The sequence below is a fragment of the Chelonia mydas genome, chromosome 4, assembly GCF_015237465.2.
Source record: "Chelonia mydas isolate rCheMyd1 chromosome 4, rCheMyd1.pri.v2, whole genome shotgun sequence".
Lineage (NCBI taxonomy): Eukaryota > Metazoa > Chordata > Testudines > Cheloniidae > Chelonia > Chelonia mydas.
In genome coordinates, this window is record NC_057852.1 from 112,775,391 (window position 1) to 112,798,199 (window position 22,809).

The 22,809-nt window shown below is 40.9% G+C and overlaps 1 long non-coding RNA gene across 1 annotated transcript; it reads right to left on the reverse strand.

Annotated features, from left to right (window-relative positions):
- Nucleotides 1–22,409, reverse strand: LOC122465565. Its single transcript, XR_006290495.1, has 3 exons — nucleotides 22,110–22,409; nucleotides 8,363–8,377; nucleotides 1–37 (listed from the first exon to the last, which is right to left on the reverse strand). It is a non-coding gene; the product is annotated as an uncharacterized LOC122465565 (long non-coding RNA).
- Nucleotides 22,410–22,809: the final 400 nt, after the last annotated feature.

Consider the following 22,809-nt stretch of genomic DNA (forward strand, 5'->3'; position numbering starts at 1 on the left):
TACACAAGGCTTTTCACACGCAGGGCCAGTGCAACCACTAGGCAAACTAGGCAGTCGCCGAGGGCGCCAAGTGGTTGGGGGCGGCCAAAAGCACGCTCCGGGGAGGCGGTGGAGCGGAGGTGAGCTAGGGCACAGGGCCACCGGGAGGGTCGCCTGCAGCAAGTAACGGGGCAGGGGTGGCCCACAAGGGAGCCGCTCCCTGCCCCAGCTCACCTTTGCTCCGCCTCCTCCTCTGAGCACACCACCCCGCTCTGCTTCTCTTCCTCGCAGGCTTGCGTGCCAAACAGCTGATTGGTGCTGCAAGCCTGGGAGGCAGGAGAAGCAGCAGCGTCGGCGGCGTGCTCGGGGAAGGGGCGGAGCAGAGGTGAGCTGGGGAGGGGAGTTGCCGCACGGCTCCCCGAGCGGAGAGGGGGTGGCGGGAAGCCTCGGGGGGTGGGGAGCTGCCATAGGGGGGGCGCTTCAGGGCAGAGGGGCGGTGGCGGGGAGCTGCTGCAGGGTGGGCACCTCAGGGCGGAGAGTGGGTGCAAGGTGGCAGTTTTGCCTAGGGCGCAAAACATCCTTTCACCGGCCCGGTTCACACGGGTAGCTTACAATGCACTCTAAAGCAGTAAGTTAACTATCTTAATAGGAAGGACACATATTAACAGGATCTTCTTATTGTTAGTTATTTATTTATTTGTATTACAGAAACCACAGCCAAGATTGGGGCTCCATTGTGCTGGGTGTTGTGCAAACACATAATGAGAGAGTCCCTCACAAAGAGTTTACAATCTAGAGACAAAGAGTGGGAAGAGAACCGGAGGCAGAGAGGTAAAGTAAATTATCCAAGGTCACACAGCAAGTCTGTGGGAGAACCAGGAATAGAAACCAGTTCTCCTGGCTCCCTGTTCAGTGCCCTGTCTACTACTTATGGTGAAAAGTGTTGCAGACAATACCAAAGAAACCCTACTCAAGAGAACCTTATTTGATGACAGCTGTGCGTTCCCATTGACTCTCTTCAGTATACAGTTGCGCTGTTATAGAAACTCTTTCCTCGTATGCGTTTTTGGTGCTGGCCCTTTAAATATGACAGACATGCAACTGCCACCCAAAAATGGCCATTTAAGCAATGGGCAATTTGCTTCTTTTTCTGGCTGAAATAATCAATACATTTGGCTCAGCTGAATTTTAGTGAGTATTCTTCCTTATTTTTCGTGAGACAATCTCATTTCCACAGCTCATGCATTGGGCTGCAAGTGTTTAAAGTTCCTCTTCCCCTCAGAATTATGCGAGTTTACATGTCTGCACACAGAGGTGCTCAAAAACTTTTTATAGTGGAGGTGCTGAGAGCCTCTGAACCAAACTGTACACCCTGTATATAATGGAAATCTTTTCAAGCCAAGGGTTGCAGCAGCATCCCTAGCACCCGCAGTTCCAGCACCTATGCACATTAATATTCTATTGATAAAAGCTGTTGTATTCATTATTTTCTCTTTAGAAATGTATATTGATGGCCAATGCTTACAGCACGTGAGCACCTTGCATCAGGTATCCACAAGATTACACAACATGGCAGCTCCTAGACATTCTCAGTATATTATTTGCTGCTGCTGCTGCTTGTTGGAAATGTGATCCCAGCCGTATAATGTTCGTGTCTTCAGTTATTATTTTGAGGTGCTACCAGAATTTTCCTGAGGAATGCAAGCCAGAGGGAAAAAATGGTGATTTTTAATAGTTAAATACCAGCAAAAGATTAACAGAATTTAATGGGATAGGGGAAAAAAGGCACTTCTGTAGCCTCAGGGTGTTTCCCCTGCCAAGTATCAAGGGCTTGCTACAAACAATGGAGGTGAGAGAGCTTCTCAAAGAAAAGGTTACAATAATCCTTTAATAATGGAACATGTTAAGCAACCTAAATACAGAGATTGCTTTCAGCTCCCCCTATTATAAATTAATAAGTAACTGCCTAGAAATGTTTCTTGCCTAGAAAAGTCTAGGGTGTCTTACCATATGGATAATGTATATATCATGGGAGTAAATTACTATGTAACAGCCTAAACTTCATGTTTTTACATGGATAAGGCTTTTGCAATCACACATGATAGCTGGAATTTAGTATTAATAGCTGCAGCTGTAAATCCACTGATGCAAAATTGTCAGCAAGCTGTTCAGTCAGCTCTATTGATAGGGATGTAAAAATAAACCGTTTACAGTTGTTATGTAGTGCAAGCTGTTTCAGGCTGGTAAAATGCTGAATTTGCTTTTTTTGAGATCCAGAATATACTGCAAGTCTTGGGAAATACTGACATTTAATGGACGGGTCTTTAATATTCGTATTACTGTCATGAAATATTTGATTACCATCACTCAAGAAGCTGCATTTGATTCTCTCTTGCTTGCTGTTTGGCTTGCCATCAGTGAATTGCTATTTATATTTGAAAAACATTCCAATTGGTATGTCAGGTGGGATAATACATTTAGCAAGAGCCAAAGCCTATCACAGTGAGACTGTGTCCACACTGGGGGCAGAACCATGGTAACTGTAAATATGTTTGAAGACTGTTATTGCTAACAGCACCAATAAAGCTGTCCCAGAGTTTAAGTACTCAGTGTGGGCAGGGAATTTTATTTTTCCCCCTACAACTGTGTTAGCCAGCCTATGATATAGACTGCTATAACTCTCTACTAGGTGGGCTAGATTATGCCGATATAACTAGAGGTCGGTGACATTTTTTGGACAAAACATTTTGCTGAAAAATGCAAATTTGGATACACTGAAACATTTATCTAATTAGCATCATTTTGGAGAATTGTTGTTGTTGAATCAAAGAATTTTTTGGGAAATGTCAAAACGAAATGTTTTGATATGTGCGACTAGAGTCACAAGGGGATTTATTCACTATTCACAAAATCAGAGGTCATGCCTCTCCACTCCTTATACCAAAAATCCCATTGGCTAGGGCACTTGTCTGGGATGTGGAAGACCCAGGTTAAAATCCCTGCTCTGGGGTAGGCAGTTGACCTGGGTCTCTTCTCTGCCAGTGAACACCCTAACCACCAAGCTAGGAGGGGTGACAGTTGGGTTTTATTCCCTGCTCCAGTGAATAATTGTACAAAGTGGAACCACTTCTAAAGGAGGAGAGATTGAGGGAGAACCCCCCATCCCAGAATATTCTATAGTCTGCTATTAGGGAACTCACACTGGATGAGGAAATTACTGCTCCAAAGCAACGATTTGAACCTGGGTCTCCCACATCCTAGGTGGGTGCCCTGACAACCAAGCTATTGGGTATGGGGGTAGCAGCACAGTAATGGTTGGTTTGGAATCTGAACACTGGAAAATTGTGGCGATCAGTTAGATACGGAATAGATACTGCAAATCTCTTAATGACAAAAGGAAATGCCGAGGTTACAGGGAGAAAACTGGATGATTGAAGCATGCAGATTGATAGCTGGAGAGTGGCCATTGTGGCTGAGGAACTCCATATAATAGCCAGAAATAGTAATTTCTTTGTTCACCACAAGTTGCTGTTCACTTCAGTGCCTGGGAGTAGGAGAGAAATTAAGTATCATGAGAAAATAATGACCCTGGTACAATGAATCATTTAAGGTGATTGTAAAAGACCTCTTGGGCCAGGTTCATTCTTAGTGTAATTCCACTGAAGTCAGTGGAGATAAATCTGGGATCAATCTGGCATACTTTGCTTTCTAGATTGTTTTGGAACTATTTTTTACAAAGAGGTACATGTTATTCACATAGCATGTAATAAGTTTTAATCCATTTAATAGATGCTGCATGGATTTTGATGACTACAGGCTAATTATTTTATTGTAAGAGCTGGGCAAATACTGAGTATTCATTTGCATTTTTAAATGAATTCACTTTGGCCACGCTTACATCCATTTAGGGCTTGCTTTTCTGTGATTGTTCATGCATCCTATTTTAGGGTTTATGCTGCCATCCGACACCATAGTATCTGAGCACCTTCCATGTAAAAATCAAGAGCAATAGTGGAGTCCCCAGCATGCAGAAGTAATTACGGAAATCAGATTTTAGTGTGTGCACACAGTTATGCCTGAAAGGAATGAGGCAAGGACTGGCCCTGTCTCTCTGCTCCACATTTTGCTGTTTTCTTGTTTTGCTTTTTGCAAGTTCCTCCATTTCTAGGCCTTCATTTCTTTAGACCTCCTTTTCTCAGTTTCCTATTCTAGCCAATTAGATGAATTGCATTTGTTTTATAGCCTGGAATTGGGGGGGGGGGGGGGGAAAGAGATCTCACCCTGTAGGATATAAGTAACTCAATTATTTAAATGAGTTATTGATACCCTAAAGAAGAAAAATAAAGCCTTGTACCCCATTGTGTTTGTTTGGGGAGTGCTATAGCATTTTTCTGCATGGTTTGTCCTGTTGTCCCTATGATAATTTCTCTTCCCTGCTCCACCCAATATTCTTATCTTCTCTGCATTCCTTACCATCTCACCTCTGCTTACTCTTTCATTCCTTGGTTACTCTTGCTGTTCTTCCTGCTGGCAGACTGCAATGAGAATCGTGGAAGTACCACAAGAATGGAAGGTGTTTGTGATTTTGTTACTTTCAGGGTATTTCACTGACAAACTATAATGTTTGGATCTGGCTCCTTTTTAATGGCCCTTATAGTATCTGGGAAGAGAGGGGGACATGGGGAGAGCTTCCTGCTGGTTTTAAAATTGAATGTTCACCCAGCCCTAGTCACTAATAACTTCCTTGCGCTCTTTATTTCGTTAATGAATATAGGGCCTGATTCGGCAAGTGGCCGAGCTTCCCTTTTGATTCTGCTGCAGACAACTAAAAGAGGAACATTCTTCGTGAAATGGAACAAGTCTACCAAGACTGACGCATGCACATCATTCATCTCAATTGGGTTTGATCTAAAATTATCAGTGCTCTATCTTAAGGATTGACTCTTTTTCCTCAATTACGTGGTCCCATAACATCTTACAATCATGAACTCTCGTGGAAATCATTTAAAATAGGAACAATGAGAATCAACTACTATTAGCAGGACATTTTACAAGAAATTCAAACTGATTGTTCATCTCTTCTTGCTCAACTTTGCTTTTACCCACTTGAAAAATATTCCTGACCAGTCTAAAATGAACACATTTGATTATGAAGCACTCGCAACCTGTCGAGAAAAATGAAAGGAATTATTTTGGTCTAATATGAGTGTCTGATCATTACTGACTGGAAATCTCTTTACTAACATAAGGCATTAATACACGTTACCAAAATTAAAAGTTAGAGCTGGGTGAAGAGAGGAAAAATGTGTTTGCAGGAATGTTTGTGAATTCTGAATTGCATTTTGGATCATTTATTTTCACATCTTTTTTGTTCTCTTTTGCTAGAGAATAGAGTGACCAAAATTTCTCATGAGTCGGAAGTGAATTTCAGGTCTGCAGGGGAGTGCGTTTAATCAAGAAACAGAAGTCAATTAATGAGAAAACAATTGCTTTATTGCAAAAGCAGTTGTAGTTTATAAAGACGAGGCCAGCCAATCAGGGAACAGGAACAATACCATGTAACTTAAGTAATCGGTCATACAGCTCAGACAGTGAATTCTGAAGAGCAAATGCCTTTATTTGTGAACGACCTGTATGCTGGAGTTTTTTTCACGAGCCTATTTGTTGAACACTTTTTTGAATAATGAATACTTTGGTAAAAATTGTGAACTTCATGGACAATTAGTAGAAATAGCAGCTAACGTCAAATAAGTTGTTTGACATTACAGATTCAACCAGATTCAACAATATTCTGGTTTTCTAAAATTGGTTCTAATATTAAAATTATAATTTTTTTACTTTTAACTCTTTCTTGCATGTACTGCATTCAGCAGTGAAGGTAAAAATGTGTAGTAAAGAAATACAAGATATACAATACATTTGATAATTTCAAACATTCTGTCATGTTCTCTCAGACAAAAGCACTTAAGCAAATGCCATTCAATCCGTGGTAATAGGAAGAAGTATTCTGAACTTTGTATGTTTCAGTTATTGCTTATGTGCTGCAGCAAACAGTGAATTACTGGGTAGCTCTTGTAAACTCTACAATCTGGGAAATATCTTATTTTCAGATTGCAGATCTATTCATTACCATTTGAATTAAGCATTCAGGAAAGCATTTGTGCCTTCAGTAGGGCTTGGGCACATGCTTAGAGGTGTTGCTGAAGAGGAATGGACCCAAACACATGCTTAAGTGCTTTCCTAAAGGCCCAAACCAGGTCTCATTAAATTCAGAGCCAAAATTCCTTTAGACGTCAATAGGGCCAGTATTTAACCCTTACAGAATTTACATCAGTGTATTCACTTTAAACAGTAGCTGGCAATAAACAAAATTTGATCTCCTTTATTCTTGGTATAGTAAAGGTACTCCATAGCATATTGTGATGATGATATTCTATAGCTGGAAACACTAAGAAATATTATGCAAAACAGGGATTTAAGATTAAAATATGAAGTGTTTTTGTCTGAAGATAGCTTTGTTTTAGCCTTTGACATAAATCCACCAACATTCTTTTTCCAAGATGGAATCAAAACCAGATAGCTCCATTTCTAATTTCTTGGTCCACCTGCCATTCTTTTGCCCCAGACTTTTAGAAATTATGAGGCTTGTGATCATGGTTCACGTTTATGCATTTGACAAGTACATTGGGGAAACTACTGTAGTCCCATTCACACTGCACAGGAATAGGAATCTGGTGACTTGGGTTTTATTCTTGGCTCTGCCACTGATGCACTGTGTGACTTTGGACAAGTTACTTTACCTTGATGTAGATGCATGCGTGTAAATGATGTAGATGCATGCTCACCTGTGTAAAGTTGTTTGATCATCCTTGGATCTCAAAGCGTTATAAACCTGGAAATACTTAAGGGCCAAATTCCATTTTCATAGGTACACAAGGCTCCAGTTGAATTCAATGGGGTTGCTATGGAATAAGAGTCAGAGTAGAATTTATCCTGATATGTATGCTTATAGAATCATAGGGTTAGAAGGGACCTCAAAGGTCATTTAGTCTACCCCCCTGCCACGTTGCAGGATTTATTATGGTTAAACCATCCAAGACAGATGGCTATCCAGCTTCCTTTCGAAAACCTCCAGTTAAGCAGCTTCCACAACCTCCTTAGGCAGTCGGTTCCATTGTCCTACTTCTTCTTGATTTTTCTAATGGAGCACTGTTGTACCAGGAAAGCTTATGTGAATGTATATTTTCAAAAAGAGTAGTTGGTAAAAGGATAGTTTTAAGAATTGCATAATGAAAGTTTGATATGGGGGAATATACATCCAACTGGATCTCATTTATTTTAATTCTGTAATGTTTTGACAGTGACGGTCATCAAAATAAGGCTCCAATCCTGCAAACACTCATTGAGTTTAACGAGACTACTACTCATTTGCATGCAATACTCACAGACAGATATTTGCAGGACTGGGACCTGAGGTTGCATTGTACTTGGTGTAAATAATTTTTTTTTTCTTTACAGCAGTGATATCTTTCTCGTGTTGACAGGGAATCTTCAAGAAATCAAGTGCATTGTATCTTTAAATGTACATTAAGGTTACACAAGGTTTTAATCAAGGCTGAAACTAGCCCAATGTTTTTTCTATTTGTACTGATATTTCTAATAGTGTCCAGACCATATGTGGTGATCCTGCAGCTCCCATCCAATTAAGAAAACCATTAATATAAAATGCAAACCGTATAGCAGAATTCCAGGGAATTTGACTGCAGTGTTTAAATAGATGTTTTGCCTTTCTACAGTATTCAGAATGCTAATAGCGTAGCTGTATTTAGGTTTTTATTTGCTGTAAGCTCCCACTCAGACACGTTTCAAGTTTGGGGGGGGTGGGGGGAGGAGAGAACCTGGCACGAAAGTTCTGTTTCTTTGAAAACTCTCCAACAGCATGAGTCCAGAGAGGGCTTAATTAAAATGAAGAGAAATATGGAAGGGGAAAAACAAACAAACAAACAAAAAAACCAAAATCACCCCCTTAAATGGCCTGTTTTTGTTCTGGGTTCACAAAATCACCATTTTCAACTGGTCTTCCCAAATCATAAATATTGGCAACTTTCAGGTTTCCATTTTATTCCTCCTGGGCAAATAGCAAGTTCAAAAGCTTTTTGCAGTCTAGCTCTGTTCACCAGTGTTTGGGTTTCTGATACAACTGGTACATCTCTAGCAATAAACATTACCATGAAATTAAATTTCAAGGGAACTGCATTCAGGCTACACGATTAAACACTGCATAGAATCGGCACCCAGATTCTATGCAGTGTCAGCCAACCAGAGTCAATATTTCTTTAACTTGTATTATACCAAAATGTCCTGGTCACCTGCTCTTCAATACCTATTCTTTTATTTTCTCTTTAGTCCTTTGCCTCCTGGTTTTCATCTGTCATCATCGCTTTAATAGTGGTAACTGGATGGTTGTATTGGCCCAGAGTTAATGCTATCATAATGACCAGGGGATAGAGCAATTAGATAGAATGCCAGGGTTAGTCCGTTAGTTGATAGGCAAGGTGGAGAAGCCATGTAAAATAGATGAATTATACTGAGTTTATCATTCTTAACTGAGGCCTGGTCTACACTGGTGCGGGGGGAATCAATCTAAGTTATGCAACTTCAACTATGTGAATAATGTAGCTGACGTCGACATACTTAGATCTACTCACCATGGTGTCTTCACTGCGGTAAGTTGAAAGCTGACGCTGTCCCATCAACTCTGCCTGCGCCTCGAGCCCTGGTGGAGTACATGAATCGACAGCAGAGCGCACGGCGGTCGATTTATCGTGTCTAGACTAGATGCAATAAATCGACCCTCACTGGATCGATTGCTGCCTATCGATCCAGCAGGTAATGTAGACAAGCCCTAAGTAACATGCATGTACTATTAAGTCTTCCTGGAGCTGAGTGTCTTCTCATATCAGTGACATGGTGTTATTCCATTGGCTAATAGAGAGTTGCTTTTGATTTACAGTGGTGTAAAAGACAGGAGAATCAGGCACTCTGAATTTGCTCTGTCAGTTGTTCTCTTATGGTACTGTTGATTAGACATGACAAAACTTACCTGACTACCTACAAGTACTGTACAAACACCCATAAGTAGGGCAAACAGAAAGCTGTGCCCCAGCCATTTCCGCAGACTTCGCTGTTTTAATGGGAAATGAATTTCTGGTGTCTCTATGCCTCTTATTCCACTGCCTTCGTGCATAGCACTTTTGGCAGTTCCTCAGTTCAGTGTCTCCCCAATCATAAACAAATTGGGGTGGAAATGTACTATGGAATAGGCACTCAAAATGAGGATGAAATCGTACAAAAGCCAGACAAAGGAGCAAGCTAGGACATCCCTGCTTCTCCAATGACCTTTCCTCACTGCGTGAGTTGCTTCCCACTCCTTGCCTTCTTACACCCAGTACCATCCACAGTAAAATCTCCTATGGGAGAAGTTTAAGGCAAATGGATATGAATAAGCCAACAGTGGATCAAAACTACCTCTGCCTCACAGTCTTCTTTCATGAGGAAACACAATCTCATACCCAGAAGCTGCATTCAGGAACTGGCATTTACAATGGGCATGTGCATATAACTAAGGGAAGGAAGATATAGTGTGATAGACCCCTACACATTAACTATTAATACAAATATTTTAGAGACATGGTTGCAAAATTCCCTGATTCTGGAAGTATAAATCAGTGGACTCTTGCAGTTACTTCTGTGGCTTTTCAGAGGCTCTGCCTGTACATATTACCTTCCTCTTCATTCAAAAATGCTCCTACTGCCATGTTTGGTATGGCAAGACCTTCCCTCAGGGAGCTTTTAAATCAATTAATTTCCCCTTTGCAGAGCTTGCCACTCCAGACTTTGGTGAGCACACTTTCCATCCCACTTTGAGAGGAAGGAAGATCCACTGGTTAGGGTGCTAACTTAGGAGTTGGGAAACCTGGATCAATTTCCTGCTCTGATACAGGCTTCCTTTGTGACCTAGGTCAAGTTTCCCATGTGTAAAATGGGGATAGTAATACTTCCCTACCCCAAAACATGGAAGGTTGTGAGGTGATTGGATACTGTAGTCATGCTGGCCATATAAATGCCTAAGACTTGTAGATTTTCTCCTTTTGTGGCATGAAGTAAAGCTGGCTAATGATAAGTGTTGTTATTTCTGAGTAAATTATTCACTGATGGACAGTGCAAGTTTGAATATTTGATTAATAATATTCAGCCACCTACACTGCTGGTTGATTAGAAATATTTGACTAATGTATTGAATAACTTAGAGAAAAAAGATCAAATAAGCTATTTGCATGTATTATTCAGCCAGCTTCAGTAAACAATTCTAAAATTAATGCATAATTTAAAAAATACAGTGTCTGTGTTAGAGATGAGTTAAAGTCACTAAATTTAAACCCAGCCCAAATGGCAGATACTCCAAAATTCAGGTCTTGGGGGTGGCCAAGCCTGGAGTTTTGGCTTGGGCTGTTATAACTATAGGAGCCACTAAAGTATTCAGATCACATATATGCTTTCATACAAAAGTACATTAAAAGACTATTAAGGTTGACAAGTAAGGCATTCAAAAGCTAGGAAGTGCCAGAATTAAGGTTTTCTGTGCAACTTTCTATTCTGCCCTCTTGTTCATGTGGATTAATGATATAATCCTTAATTTACATAATGACATGCTCTTTTTGCCACAAGAACAGAACTAGGATTGTGGCTCAGGGGTACGTAGTTCCCAGTCCTGTGTGCTCAGACCACTAGATTGCCCCCTTGTCTGTGCAGTAGCTTTGTACTATTAGTAATAGAGCAGCAAAATGCCTACAGACAGACAACTACACAGCTCTTCCACCAACAAACACGTGTACATAAACTTCTCAAATCAAGTGCATTCAAACTTTGCAAAAGCCCCACTGTTTTGAGTTCTCTTATTTCCCTCTGAGGTTACTTAAGGGGCAGATCAGAACCTTCCATTCTGGAAGTGCAGGATTTGAAGCTAAAAATGTGGTTTGTGCTAGGCTTATTTTAAATATTGATGCTAAAAGTTACCCAAGGTTGTTTGAGGTTAATCATAGATTATGTAACTAGGCAGCACTAAGTGACTCGCTGATTGATTTCTCTGCTTCAAAGGAAACCTGCTTTGTCACTGGTGAAAGGACTGATCCATTTTTCCTCTGCTCATTTGTAATGTAACCTGGGAGATTGGTGATTTAGAAAAGTAGAGAGAAATTAGCCCATCAGCCATAAGCAAAATTCATTTCTAATTAAAGACTATGAATATGGGTCACACTTTGCAAGGAGGAAGCGTAAGTCAAGCACCATTCTTCTTGATTTGTTCCAGGTCATTGTTTTTCTCTGTCTGGCTGCAGAACACTAATGGACCATCTTGATAAAAATTCACTTTTGCGTCCATCTGTTATGTTGCACTTTTAATGTCAGTTTTACCTAATGTATCTTGATATTCTCCCCCAGTCCAGCTGCAAGCACAACATTTTATTAGACTGAAATCTCATCCCTTTTGATCCTCTAAATGAGAGAAGAGCCTGCAGATAATTTTCTTTGCAGCACTGGCAGTTTTAAGTTTTAGCATATGTTAGCATAATATATTCATTCAATGCAGTTTTCAAGCGCAGATGCCATTCTGAAACAGTTTTCTAGACACCGCAGTGGGTCCCCATAACCTAAGTTGTTTATATTGGCATTAGTAGGGATATTCTATAGCAAGAAACATCAAAGTCAGTAAGGAAGATCTTTCATGCTTGAAGAAATATTGGTGGCATATGATGGGATCCCCAGGGTATCACCTGGAAGTGGGATACCGCTGTGTCCCCTTAACTCTACACCCTGTGCTGTCTCTCACAATGCTTTGCTAGTGACAAGCAGCAAACCCCTCCAGGCGCTGATATCACTCAGTACAACATGTGGAGCCACACAGTCAGCTAGATCGCATGAATGCTTCCAGAGCCACTTACAAATCAAACCGAGAAAGGCACCAGTAAATCTCTCAAGCCCCCAGCCTTGTACCCCAGAGGCCTGACCAGTGTAAGTTTATTACCCAGTCCGCTCCTCCCTCAATGTGGAGAGGACATACACAAGCCTTTGTAAACTGAGCTGAGATTTCCCAAGAACTTCAACCAAAATACACTGTTTTAGGTAAAATATGAAACAGATTTATTAACTACAGTAAGATAGATTTTAAGTGATTATAAGTAGTAAGCACAAAAGGTTAGAGATAGTTACCAAAGAAAATAAAAGGTAAGCACGCAGGCTAAATCTTAAACCTTATTATACTAGGCAGTATTTAGATCAAGCAGTTTTCTCACTCCACTGGAAGTTACAGTTCTTAATACACAGGGTTCCTCTTTTAAGCCTCGGACCAGTCTCCTCCATTGACGTCTTTGTCTTCCCAGCATTCTTGTTGCTTCCAGCATAGGTGGGGGAGAAGAAAGGCCAAAGCATGATTCCACTGTCCCCTATTTTATATCCTCAGTCCATGTGCCTGGAAGACTCTAGTCCAGGCCTGACTGGTGAGCCTTGCTGAGCCACAGGGTGGCTGGTGTGGTCTTGTGCAATAGAGTCATAGAGTTGAGCAGGCCCATGGTGTGGTGCTTGCACAACTGTCCTTGAATTGTAAATCCCTTGTTTACTCTTCTCCTGCTAGTCAATGGCTGGTGATAAGCCATGTTGTTTTCACAGGAGAACTAGCATTAGAGACTCTCAAACTTACAATATATTTCAGTAACAACCAAAGAGCAAAATCTCATAACTTCATACATACTAATGATATACATATTTGAGCAGAACAATGGGCTTCAGCAGACCATTACCTTTCATATGATATCTTACATGGCATGCTTTGTATGAAATATATCATATTTATATGACACGGTGAACATAGGAGTTTGAGGGTGCTGTTTTGAGGTACAAAGTGCCATATAGGCACATGAAGAGGATACTAAAAATGTTCTCCCTTCCTTTTTTCAGATGAGTGCAGATGGACCTCCACTAGCTTAACAGTCTTACAGTGCCTCAAAATAAGGACAAGATTTTGACCATACTGACATGTTGTTATTGAAAATAACTAAGTATGTAAAATATATTGGTAACAATGAAGATTTTGATGAGAATGGCCCTTAAATGAGAATGATCCCCAAAAGGTATTTAGGCACCTCACTCCCATTGAAATCAATGGGCTTTAGGGCATGGATCCACATAGGGACTTAAGCATTGTGACACTGAAAATCACAAGAACAACACTGCGATCCACAAAGCCTGGTTTACGTGCCTTGAAGCAGGCACTGCACCCTGGGCCTCCCAGTGTGTCCCCTAGCCCCCAGACTGTAGACTCATTCTCACACTCTATCTCTCTGACCTAATGACTCTTTAATTATTTAATCCAAAGTGGAACAGCTTCAACAGGAAAGACTGAGGGAGGCCCACACCAGACTACCCCATAGCTCAGTGGCTGGAGCACTCTCCCCAGAGGTAGGAGATCTCTGTTCAAATCTTCTCCCCCCCATCGGACAGAGGGAGAGAATTGAACTTGTGTCTCCTATGTGCCAGATGAGTGCTGTAACTACTGGTCTGAAAGTTAGAAGGTGGGCGGGGCACCACTGCCAACAGCCACATTTTGATATGTAGGCACCGCCTACAGCATAGGCCCCACAGGTAAGATACGTGGCTGAACACCTATTTCCCCCCAGTTTGTGGATCACTTGCTAGGGCATAGGTGGGAGACAGTTGTCTGATTGCCTAGAATGAGGCAGCAGAGCACATACCCAGATGTAGAAACTTAGGCACCCAGGCAACTTTTAGAGCCGAAATTTAGTCACAGAGTTTAGGTGTCTGCAGGTTGATGCAGGAGTTTTGTGAATCACACTGGAGTCCAAAACTGGAATTTAGGCACCTAGGTGCCAAAGCATCTTTGTGGATCTGGCCCGAGGTGCCTAAATACCTTAGAAGATCTGGGCCCTTCTGTCTACAGAGGAGAAGCGTGGTCTAGGTTCGGGCTTTTTATTGTGGTAGCACCTCAAGGCTCCAGCTGGACCTTAGAGGTCCCCACTATGCTAGGCAATGTACAAATATAATGAAAAGACGGTCCCTGCCCCAAAGAGCTTGCAGTGTAAGGATCAGATGAGAGACAGCAGGTGGATGCAACCAGAAGAGAGAAGCACAAGGTGACAGTAAGATGATTATCAGTGTAATCAGCGGAGGTCACAGCATGCCAGTTGCCTCGCCATTGTCAACTGTTTTATAGGCTTTATGGTATTTGTGTTCTATTCCTGGCTTTGCCACTGTCTTGCTTTGAGCGAGTCACTTAACATTTCCGTGCCTGTTTTAGTATCTCCAAAGTGAGTCATGCTCCTATATAGCTCACTGGAAAGCTTTGAGGGTTAGTTTATTATCTATCGACTGTATCTTGTGTTTTTCCATAGCACCCAACACCATCATAGTGGACATTAGTATATATGTAAGTTGCTTTAAGATACTGAGGAGAAAGGTGCTGTGTACTTATGGTTTAGTTTTTGATGTAGTTGGTTGTGTTATTTGTATGAGTTATGCCTTCTCTGCAAAAGTCACCCCAACTCTGTGTGTGGGAGTGGCATTCTTGAAGTGCCATTATTCTATGGAGAACACACAGGACAGCTGCCCATACCAGGTATGTGTTGCCTCCTGGCATGTACCTTTTTCATCCCATACAGTTCTGCTATACTTAGAGCACATTTCACATAAGGTTGTGTCTTTCTGTGTAGATTTTAAATCTTAGTGGGGCTGATGCACCTTGATCCCCTTACTTGGCAACAGTCCTATTCTTTGCTCAATTTGGTTTTCCCCCTGGAATTAATCATCAGGAATATGGAACTTTGGATTAAATTTTCAAAAGCACCCTGACTTTCAGTGGGCATAAGTGCCTTAGAAATCAAAGTGCTTTGGAAAATGTTACCCTTTGGAACTAGAGGAAGGTGGAGATGACTGAATATCTTACTTCTCCTCTAGACTGACTCTTAGCATCGTGGAAGGAGGAAAGGAAACAGAAGTAGCCACAGCAGCTTGATCAAGCCCACTGAGCACAGAAAGTAAGCACAGGTAGACAGGCTCATGCTCACTGTGCTCAAGCAAGCATGCTTAAAATAGAAGTATGGCTGTTGTGGCCGGGGGGGTGGCTCCAGCTAGCCACCTGAATCCAAGCCTGCTGCTCCTGCTGCAATGTCTATGTTGCTATTTTAGTGAGTTAGCTCAAACAGAGCTAGCACAAGCCTCTCTACCTGGGCTGCAGTGTAGATATACCCTAGATATGGACATCAGAATACATACTAGTCAGGAAAAGTCTTCATTGCCCTCTAGCTCATGACACTAAAGATTACACACTGTTGCTACTAGAGTAATAGTGCTATTCCAGACTAATTGAATAATTACCTTCAGCTTCTGTAGTTCGTTCCCTCTAGTTCCAGTTTGAGAAGGTTTTCACTTTCTTTTCCTGTACCACTGGTTATGTGTTGTTTAAAGATTTTGACTATTGTAGCCTGAAGGATTGACAATGAGAGAAACTTCAGTTTCCCCTACCTTTTCCCTCTGCTACCCTGCTCCTGAGCCATGAGAATTTCCTCACCATCCCTTTGTTTTTACCAGCTCATCAATTCCACAGCTAAGTTTTGCCATCAACCTTGGTGTACAAGAATGTTACCTTTGCAGACCTTACTCCCTTCTGAATCTCTCTAGAGCAAATATTCCCTGGCATTCAGTCATGGATAGTATATTTTATATATTACTGGACTGAGAGTCTGCAGTAGAGTTTAAGACCAATAAAGTAATTGCCAATATTTGTAAAAAGCACCTGTACTGAAAGGCCAGATTTCAGTCTCAAGGGCATGGTGTGTATATTACCAGAGAGTCTGAAAATTCCTCTGTTGTAATTGCACCCAAATACCCAGTAGTGGATTTTTCAATTTATGCAACTATACACATTGCACGTCTGAGATCAGGATCTGGCCCTGAATTGAAAAGGGATTAGACAAGTCAATTTCAATTTCTCCATAAAAGCTCAGGTTCCTTGTGACGCTAATAGATTCTCTGAGTCATATCTTTTTAGTTATAAACTGTCGCTAGTGTTCTCAGACATTTCAGAATAAAAATAAATCAGTTTTAAAGCCATTTGTAAAAGGAAATGCACCATCTCTAAAGCACAGCTATCTGTTGTTTCGGTTTCTTTATTAAATGAAGGATACAACAAAAGGCTGAAAGGAAATCCTTTTACAGAAAGTTGGAATGTAGCATAATATGCAAAAAAGGTTGCCTTTAAGGTCACTTTTATCAGGTAAGGGCTGACAATCTCTGTTCAGCAAATTAAATGTAAGGCAACTTTTCTGGGATGTTATGTAACATTCCAATCTTACGTTGTGTACTTTTTAAAAAGGAGTCCTGTCAGTTTGTTGTTGCAACTTTCATTTTGAGGGGTCTTTAGAACACCATAAACCTGTGCTTTGGAGATGCTACGTTTCCTTTTGAAAAATGGCTTTAAAACTGATTTGTTTATGCCAAAATGTACTGGGACACAAGTGATGGTTTATAAATATGAAGGTATGACTCAGCCAATCTATTTGCATCAGAGGAGCCAGAGGCACTGAATTAATGTTTGTTTAGTGCTTTGGAGATGTAAAGAATGGTGCAAATGATTATTAATTGTTAGTTGCTATTAATAACCACACTCATCTGGGTGGGAAAGAATATTATGGTTAGACCAAAAGAATCCAGAGGCAACTTAGAAATCTAACAACTGTGTTTCTTGAGAGAATAATTCAAACTTCATAATCAAAAAAGGAAAAGAAGGGGAAATAGAAAGTGCTAGCCTATTCCTATTTTCCTTGGACACATTGTACCAATTAGCTGGAGAAGGAGTGACACCACAATCAGTGGAATACAGCATGCCGCACTACATTGCTCAATACCTCCATTAGCTGAGCATACCCAGGAGGCTGGCCAATGAAACCAAACAACTACCGAGAGATAGTTGACATTCAAGGGACTGATGATACATAGTGACTTTTGCATGTGACACCAGGAAAGAGTTGACTATGTCTCTGTAGTTGTTTGGTTTCATTGGCCAGCCTGATGAGTATGCTCAGCTAATGGAGATATTGAGCAATGTAGTGTGGCATGTGGTAGGGATTTCCACCCTTGGTGATGCTTGAAATCCTCTATAGTTCTATTTTTAACCCCCTGCCATCTGAAACTTTTCAAGTTTCTGTAGTGGTAATTGAAGTTTAGGGATACAATTGATGATCCCCTTGGTAGCTCAGCCATAGGTAGTGTCAACACACATTCCAATTCCTGACAAACATCAAAAAAGACAAATGTGAGAGAATGCAATTTTCAAAAGTGTCTAAGTGCTATTGACTTTCAATGGAACATAGGCTCCTAAATCACATAGGCGCTGTTGAAAATGTTACCCTGAATAATTACCAATTACGTTTCTGATTCAGGAAAATATCTCTTCTTGAGAAGGGAACTTACCCACATGCTTATTTCTAATTATGTGCTTAAATTCCGTGTTTACTGAATAGGGATTAGCTTAGATGCTTTCCTGAATCATGGTTTAATATGATCCAAAAATTCAACAGCTCATTTGTTTGACTTTTACTTGCTCTTATTTCAATGATTATCCTGTTCCATTACATTGATAAGTACCATGTGTTTGAGACACTACTATAAAATTCACAGCCAGGAAGTTTTACTGACATCAGATATAAAGCCCACTTATATTGGTTATATAGTATATCAAGTATGGATTTGATGTGTGTCAAATGCCACAAATGTATTAATTTTAATAAATCATGAGACTCATACATCTTTCCAAATTTTTGCCATGTTACTAAGGTCACCAACATATGGGACCTTGTTCACTAAGGCAGACATTCACTTCTAACAATATATTTTCTTTATTTACTGAAAGCCTTTAAAGACTTTTGGCTATACAACACCTACACCACCACTACCAAGGTGTAAACAACTGACATCACCCCCAACTTTATGCAACCTATCTGGTTGCAAATGTACTTGTTCTATTCTGTCGCCCTTTTGTTAACATTAGTGCAAACCTTATAAGACCTCCTAACTTACCTAAACATTTCTGATGCTGCTTCATAAATAGAGCCTTCTTTTAAAACAGATATCAGCTGGGCACAAAAACAATCCTTGGCAATCCTTGTTTAGAGCTAAGCACATACTTTGGGATGTACAACAGTATTAATGCCATTAGCACCTTCTTTTGATGATCAACAAGGCCCACATGTGGAAATATATCTGTCTAGTAGTTCACACCATCTGTTGGCGCTAATTCAAGAAAACATCTCAGTTCAGGAAAGCATTTCAGTGGGACTTACACAAGCTAGAAGTTAAGCACATGCATAAATGCTTACATGCCAGATATTTTAGAAGTCTTTAGGCACCCGAAGATGCAGATTGGCCCCCGGTGGGATTTTTCAAAAGCACGTAGGCATCAGTTTCAATGAAAGTTAGGTACCTGGGCCCTTTTGAAAATCCCACTAGATACCCATCTGTAGCTTTGGGCACTTAAACACCTTTAAAATCTGGCCCTTTCTGAATAGGGAAGGACTTCACCGCATGCTTCTATGTTTTCCTGAATTACGAACTAAGGTTGTTAACCAAATAATTTGCCTTAATTCATTTTTCTTTCTGAACTGATAACACATAAGAGAAAGGAATTGTGGTCTAAGGATTGGGAGCTAACAACTCCTGAATTCTAAGCCCAGCTCTGAAATTGTAGGCTACTATGGCTTTAGGCACGCCACTTCATTTCTCTGCCTAAGTACCCATGGCTATCAAATTGTTGGGTGTCTTTCCACCAACTTCAGTGAGAGTTGGATCAGGCCCTTAGTTACAGTGAAATTTTCAAAAACTGAAGTTTTATCGTTGATTTCAATGGGAGCAGAGTTAGGCCAATGCTGAGCACTTTTGAAATCCCACCCTTAATGTCTGAAAAGTGCTTTGAAAATCTACATATATGTAAATACTAATTATTGTTAGAGCATACATCTGCCAAGAAAAAACAAAAAAACAAACCCCCCCTCTCCTTAAAGACAAAGGAAGGTGAATAGGTAGTTCAGGATCCAACCATAAGTTTGATATTGAACAGTTCTGTGTGAGATATTACCGTTATAGTAGATGATCCACTGTGGTTTCCCAATCCCTACCTTTTTACCATTGTCAGAAAAAAAAAAGTGGGAAAAAATCAGATATTAAGGGGAATTTTATCAGCTTTACTCAGACTTTTGATTTAATAAATCTTCAGTTACTTGGCGCTAATGAGCAGTGGCCTTCAATTAACTTTGGATCAGTCTTGCAGCCAGTTGCTTTCAGATTACCTGAAAAGAGATGTATAATACAAGACATGTTTTCTTTTACTATTAATTGCAGAAAAAGTATATCAGGGTTCCGGTTTAGGGTTTTATTTGTATTCCAATGTCAGTTATGCTTGCTTTGCCAGGATTATTGCTCTTACATTTATATCCTTGTATCATACTGGTATATAATGTCACAGAAATCTATCCATGCCTAATATAACACTGTACTATCCACAAATTGTTTTAGCAGATTTTTAGAAGAAATTGGTTTTTATTGCCTATCATTGTTTGTGTTATTGCAAAAAATTAGAATGTACATTTCTATAAAGGACAGAATTAAACTGCTTTTGGTACATTAGATCAACTGTACAAGTTTTGCAGTTTCATGCTGGGTTGTGACCAAACGATTTATTCCTGTAAAATGCATGTAACAATATTAAGCTATTTTCAATGGTGACAATAAGAGGTGTTTTCTACTCATGATTGTTATTTAAAAGTCATAAAGTTCTAAAGAAAATTATTTGGGGATGGGGGATATGGCTTGGAAAACAGATCTGCCCATGATCACAACTTTATCTTTATCTGTGTGCACAACTGCAGGTTTTGACAGATTGCACCTGTAGTGGAGGATTCTAATTCAACAGGTAGTTAATCCCTGAGACATGGCAGGGCTTTTGGTGTTCTGGGAGATCACTTTACCTCAAGTGGAGTGCAGAGATGGTCCTGAACCAAAACCCTGAGTATAAACACACCTTAACTATGGGAAATTTCAGGACTAGACCCAAATTTGGCAACTGACAACAGGCTGAACCAGAACCCCTGGCTCCAGACTCTCACCCTAGTTTTAGAGGAGTTTGGAGCTGAACTTTGTAACTCTGGCCCAGTCTAGCAACAGGCCAGTTAAGGTGAGAGGGCCTACTGTATGCTCACACAGACTTCTTCACCCACCCCACGCAACACCTTTTATAACTTCCTCCCAAACCCTGTTTTATGACTTTATTATTGCTGGGTTGGTGGCCTCACCTTTCCTTAGACTTTTTTCCCTGAGAGCAGAGCCTCATTTGTTCCCAAGGATGTTCAAAAAGCTAGCTGTGTCCCTCAAAACAGTTTAATCCCAATTATAGTGGAATTTAATTTAACATTGCTTATTTGAGGAGACAGGAGAGAAATACATTTTAAAAATTTGCTATCCATATCTAAGGGTTGATATTGCTGCCAATCATCACAATATTTGAGTACCTTACACATAATTGCTTGACATTAGACAGTCCCTAGTGGACTTCATGGAGCTATGTTCCTTTTTCAGCTTGTTGCACATTAATGATGGGATTTCAAAGGGCCCTAAGGGACTTAGGTGCCCCACTCCCAATGAAATTGAATAGTATTTAGGCACTTACCTCCTTTTAGAGATTCCATCCTCTTTCTTGTGAAGAGGAAAGCTGAGTAACTGCTACTCTGGCTTAGGAAACATAAGTGGTAGTGGTATTCTTATGTGCTTTTAGCCGTCTTTGTGCATAGCTTCCCCTCCTCTCCCTATGGCTCTCTCTAAAGCAGTGGTTCTCAACCTATTTACCATTGTGGACTGCATATGTAGCTCTCTATGTGTTACGTGGGTCGCATCCACACAATATATATCACCTGTATGGCCCTGAGGCTGTCAAATAGGCTGCAGCTGTGTGCTGATTGGGCCTCAAGAGGCCCGCGGGCCGCAGGTTGAGAACTACTGCTCTAAAGTCTGTGTGGAATATGTAGCTTGAAATTGTTATGCCTTTGTTTTCTGCTATATCCCATCTTTACTTTTCTGAGCACTCCACCTATTCTGAGAGACAGCTGCCATTTTTTTCTCAGAGCTGCTGAAGCTTATTGCATGAAAGAAACACCCACCGCCCCACCATGCTCTTTTAGAGGCTTAGTTTTTGTTTCTTAGTCTTGTTTTCATCAATCTACCATGAAAGTCATTTTCAAATGAAAAGAGATTCCCTGCCTTGTGTGAAAATGTCAGTGGATTCAAAGATTTCAAGGCCAGAAGGGATCACTGTGAGCATCACCTCCTGTATAACACAAGCTGTAAAACTTCCCCCAAAATAATTCCTTTTGAACTAGAGTATATCTTTTAAAAAAATCCAATCTTGATTTAAAAATTGCCAGGGATGGAGAATTCACCACTGCTCTTGGTAAGTTGTCACAATGATTATTAACGGTCACTGTTACAAATGTGTGCCTTATCCCAGTCTGAATTTGTCTAGTTTCAACTTCCAGCCATTGGATCATGTTATATCTTTCTCTCCAAGGTACATCCTTACCGACAATACCATTGTGATGTACTCTGTGAACAGATGGGGGAGCACACTTCAACATGCATTGTCAAGAGGCAGTCAGGTTCTGGCAGTTTTATATCAGGGAAAATGTTACTCTCATGGCTGATCATTTACTGGATGCATCCAGAATCACCTGGCACATCACCTCAGCAGAAATTCCTCCCTTTATCATGAGTGGTCTTCTGCAGTCCATATTTACGGTTTGGGGCATCCCAACAATCAACCTGTTTGCCATGAGAGTCAACAAAAAATGCCATCAGGTTTGCTCTTGAGGGGGTCTGAGTCTGGGCCCTCTGACCAATGCTTTTCACTTGAGCTGGGAATCAGCACTCCTGTATCATTTTCCTCCAGGTCATTCTCGAGCAGAAACTGTATGGTACCAAGCTCATTCTCATTGCTCCAGAGTGACAGAGACAATGTTTACAACGAGGATGGAGCAGGTTTATGCAATGCTGCCAGCATTGGAGGCTATCCTGGGCCACAGATCTGCGCATTCCTTAGCCACAGGGCCTGTGATTGCTGAGCCTTTCATTTCCCCTTTGTTATTTACTATCACTCCTGCATTGTCTTCAAAATAGAGGAACACCCCGTCTTTTCTCCGGTACGATTTCCGCTGCTGAATTACCACTGCCGGGTGCAACTTCTTCCTGAGCTCAGGCTTGCCCTTCTTGACAGTAGCCATGACCATGTCACCTACACCAGGAACTGGCAGCCCGTTCAGGCGCCCCCTTGCTTCTTTGACCACCTCGTATTACCTGTTCAGCCTCACCTTTCTTTTCACCCTGACCTCCTCACTCAGCAACACGGTCACCTTTTTGCATCCAATGCTCAACTATGTGCATCTCATGGCATGGATGCTGCATGGTTAGATGAGGAAGAGGAATGATGTACAGAAATGATCTGGCAAATTTTGCTTCGTATTAGAAAGCTGTCCACCAGAGCACCCTATGTGGCCAAGTGGAAGCAGTTCTTGATGAGTGTGTTATCCTAGGGAGTTCAACCAAAGATGGCTTGTATCCAGGACATCTTTAAGTATCTATTACACCTTCTGTCTTCTGGTCTTGCACTTATTTCATTGACAGAGCATCTGGTGGCAATTTCAGCCTTTCATCTACCCATATGTG